This window comes from Nanorana parkeri, unplaced genomic scaffold (assembly GCF_000935625.1).
Source record: "Nanorana parkeri isolate BGI_ZX_2015 unplaced genomic scaffold, ASM93562v1 scaffold1534, whole genome shotgun sequence".
In the NCBI taxonomy this organism is placed as follows: domain Eukaryota; kingdom Metazoa; phylum Chordata; class Amphibia; order Anura; family Dicroglossidae; genus Nanorana; species Nanorana parkeri.
The window spans coordinates 70,440-75,004 of NW_017307802.1; the positions used below are offsets into that span (position 1 = coordinate 70,440).

The 4,565-nt window shown below is 42.1% G+C and overlaps 1 protein-coding gene across 1 annotated transcript in view; it reads left to right on the forward strand.

The window, feature by feature from the left end:
* LOC108798681 (enoyl-CoA delta isomerase 2, mitochondrial-like) overlaps positions 1-4,565 on the forward strand; it is a 30,223-nt gene that overhangs the window by 839 nt on the left and 24,819 nt on the right. The gene's annotated exons all lie outside the window — the stretch shown is intronic.

Genomic DNA, 4,565 nt, shown 5'->3' on the forward strand with positions numbered 1-4,565 from the left:
CTTATTCATTTTTTTTATCATTCTGATTTGTATAGGGCCAGGCCTATGTTGTAGGATGCACAAAACAATTCCCGATAGTCCATAATGAAAGAGATGTGGTGAAATTTCAAATCAAAATAATAAGCTTACTATTGACTTAACGGACCTTTCACCTCTTTTTTGATTTTGTTAATCTTAGCTGGTTTGCTGTGTGTGCTCAATAAATTATCATGATATCTCTTCTCAGATGACAACTTAAATATCATAAAAGATGCACAAGTTTTAAAAAAATCACCTAGGGCAGCGTTTCTCAACCTTTTTTTCAGTCAAAATCTTGAGGCACCCGAGTCTAAAGTGTCATAGATGGGGACCCCATGCAAAAACATACATAAAAGTGGGTGGCCCCCTTCACATCAGAGTCCTCATTTAGATCAGTACCCCCACTTCTCAGGGCTCCCCTTTTACATTAGGAGCCCCTCTTTTATATTGGAGTCCCCCCTTTACATCAGGAGCCCCATGACATCCTCCCTTCACATTACAGTCCAACTACTACAACATTTTGAGGCACCCCTGAGGAAGGCAGAAATGTTGGGCTAGAGCCTGGGGTTTGCATGTGTAGAATGTGGTGGTGCATCATGAGGAGGGTCACCTAAGAAAATTAGGCAAAAAACTGCTGGATCACCATATGACGGTAAACAAAATGGCAGTGCAGGAGCGTCAAGGCAATAGAAAACTTAAAATGAGTGCATGGTATTGTTGGATTGCACAAGGGGGTAAGCATATCTCTTCTATTTGGCAGAGAAAAATGGTTTTATCAGTTACTTTTTTGTGAACCTTTCAAGAATTGGTGACAGTTCTTCTTGAAGGAATCTGGTAGCACGGGATTCTGGAATTCTATACTGGTTTTTGTGATTGTCCCATTTATTGCATGTAGTGCAATGTAGAGCAGAATACTTCAGTTTATGGCATAGCACTTCCCTTTTCTGTGGAGAAGGGTGCTCTATTCCTCCCTTGGTGCTCCTAATTGGTCATGTGATCTCTGCTAACAATTTTAAAACTGAACTACACCATCTTATCCTTTACAGCCATAGAAGGTGCCATCTTGGCCTCTGGTTTGCAGTTGTCATGGTGCTGCGCAGGTGACCAGCTATGACACGAGCCATCTGAGGGCTTGAAGGTTCAGTTGAGAGCTGAAATAAGCACACTGCCAACCTTGACAGTTGGCATGCCTTGAAAGTAACTCTTTTGAAAGGCCATTAAGGTGATGGGTCAAGTTCCACTTTAAGGGCATTCCAAGCCTCGCTCAGCAGACAACATAATGTGACCAGTGCTCTAGTGCTGTATCATGTGAAGAGCACTGGTGGAAGTTCAGAATAAATTGGGTTTACGTGCATAGAGCACAGCACTGGCAGCTCACCATGCACTTTAGAATCTGCTCGTACCATCTCCTTTTAGATCTGCAACAAATATATGTAATGCAAGGGCCTGCCTGATTAAACACAAATGGATTGATTAGGTAGGTCCTCATAGTCATAGTTTTGGTATATCTAAAGCTGATTGTATGGTGACGCTTAGGGGACCAGAAAAAGTACTGTGGGGACCCTTATAGGACCAGAAGTACTGTACACCCATCCCTGACCCTCTAAGCCTACCCTAAACCTATGGTCACCATTACAGTTAACCCTCCAGGAAGGTAAAACGTAAATGTCCCATGAGGCATTGCAAGACGCTGACAGCCACAGGCATGACTTGCAGATGCATGACGGGATTTGTATTTGCAGCACAGTTGGAGTGCAAAGGTTGCCTACCACTTGTATATCCCTTTATCCTTACCCCGAAATAGACTTTGATTAATTTTGATGCTAAGATCTAGAATACTAGTTTTAGCCTAAGACATCAGAGATAAACTACAAGATTTGGTTGGATGTGATTTCCCTGAAACACTTGTGTATGCTGGAAAATGTATAACATAAAAGATACTAATTTGGTGGTTTTGCCCTTACAATCCTGGTATAGAATTTCATCATTGTTACTCATATAGGGGAAACCCACTAGGACTGCAAAAATTGATCTTCCTTTGCTATAATATTCATGAATTCTAAATCCCCCTTGGTGTTGGATACGCTATCAATTATAATAACCACCTATGTTTCCCACGAGAAAAAAATATCTCAAACGTCATTGGGGATGGGGAAAATATCAATAATCTTTTATACAACATATCACTGTTAGTAGTAGTAGTAGTAGTAGTAATAATAATTATTACTGTGTCGCCTAGATGACATATGGAAAAAAATATAAAACGTAAGACCCCCAGTGTTAAGGAATAATCTCAGTACTGATTTATGTCTAGACCCCTTAGCTATGCACTATGCCATTTCCCAATAGCTCTACCCTAATAAATATAAGAATACTTTGTGTCCAACCAGTTAGTTTCCAAGTGTTCTTTTCCCAGGCTTGATAGGCGAGGCCCTTTGTACGAGGGGGACGTTTAGGAGGCCTTGATATATTAATGATTGCTGCTCCACAAATTAAAGTGGCCCCTTTTCCTAGCTGTCATCAGCAGTCATAATCACTACATTGGGGAAAGGCAATAATATAGCAATTTGTGTTTACACACAGTTTTCTGCATGGCAAATTTCAGCTGTTTCAGAAATGGACCCTTCCTATAAATAATTTAAAGCTTGAGAACTGTAAATTTAATATTTGTGTTTACATCCGTGTAGGACTGCATAGTGTGGCAACATGAATTTGCTAATTCTATCGCCTGAAGGCAATGTGGGTTTTAATTAAGCAACATTTCTCAACATCCATTATCGAAATGCAACTTAATTATTTTCTAATCCAGATTTACTAAAAAATAAAGGGTTACTAGAATAATGTACTGGGATAATGCCCAAAAAAAATTATAATCATGAAATATATTAGAGGTGCACCGAAATGTAAATTTTAAAACTGACACTTTATTGAAATAGAACAAATTGTCAGGCCAAAATCGAAAATGTTTTTTATTTTAATTTTTTCAAATTTTTTTATAAACCTTTTTATTTTTATTAATTCATTTTTTTATTAAATATTTTACTTTTTTACTTTACTTTTAGGGGCTTTGGGGAAATATTAGGGATCTAAACAGACCCCTGATATTTCCCTTTTTTAAATTAGAAAAAAAGATTGAGGACACAAAGTCCTCAATCTCTTTTTCTGTATCCCCTGTTATTAATGAACAGGAATCCTCTGAGTGCTCCTGTTCATTGATAACATGAGAACAGAGTATGTTTAGTATATCCACACTTATGAATGAACAGAAGGTGACTTAAATCACTTCCCATTCATTTACAATTGAGGATATATTAACCATACCATGTCCTCAATTATCTACAAACTCACTCACTCTCCTCCCTGACAGCTGTCACAGGAGGCTGAGCGAGCGGTGCAGGGAGGAGAGCTCAGCCTCCTGTGACAGCGCTGGTTGTCTCCGCCCACACACCGCTCTGCCTGACTGTGATAGGAGGCTGAGTGGTGTGGGAGGAGAGACGCCGGCTGCTCACAGCGCTCTCCTCCCGCAGTGCTTGGTGCAATGCGCCGCGTCGCCGGCGGAAGTGGTGTCCTCCGATCTTCACTGCGGGTCCCGGTAAGTATTTTCATTGCCCGATGCACAGTACACTGTTCGGTACTGTACATCGGCAACGCTATACAGTACTGTACTAATGCAGTACAGTACTGTATAGAGTTCCTCACTTAACGACCAATCCGTTTAACGACCTGGTCGTAGGAACGGAACTTGGTCATTAAGTGAGGAATACCTGTATTCATTATATAGTTAAAAAAAAAAATAACCCCCTGTGGGGTCACAAAAGAAAGCTCTATCTGTCCCCAAAAATGTTTAACATAAATTGCAAGGCTATAGTCCGGTTATGCTGACTGGTGAAATTTTTGACTGACTGGACACCGAAACAAATCGGCCGAAAATGGCACTTTTAGCATAATGCCAAAAGTGCCATTTTCCTGCCGATCCATCGGCGCATCACTGCTTTCTTTCCTCCCCGCTGGGCACTGCCTTGTGTCCCAGTGGGGAGGAGAGAAAGTGGGATAGCCGGCCGAGCGCTGCGGGAGGAGAGCGCTGTGAGCGGATGGGGTCTCTCCAAGGGTCTCCAAGACCCCTCATATCACCTAGGGACCCCCAGAGAAGCTGATTAAGCAGAGATCTGCTTCATCAGCTTCTGTAGCTGGAGATTGACACTGAATGCAGGAAGTGATGTAATATACATCACTTCCTGCATTCGGGGACTGAGGGGAGATCAAAGGGAGATCGTGTACTGAACTCCCTTTGATCTCCTGTCACAGAGCCGTGCCGTTCCCGGTCGCATCGGGCACAGCGGATCTCGGGACCGGCAATGGCAGTGACAGCTGCTGGTAATACAAGTGATTGGGCGTCTCGAGACGCTCGATCGCTTGAATGTAATTCCAACGGCCGGCCGGGAAGCTGCTCGTCGGGCTCCGCCGTCCTCTCGTCACAGACGAGCGGACAAAGTGGATTTTTCAAGCCGTGTGTGTATGTATGTATGTATGTATGTATGTATGTATGT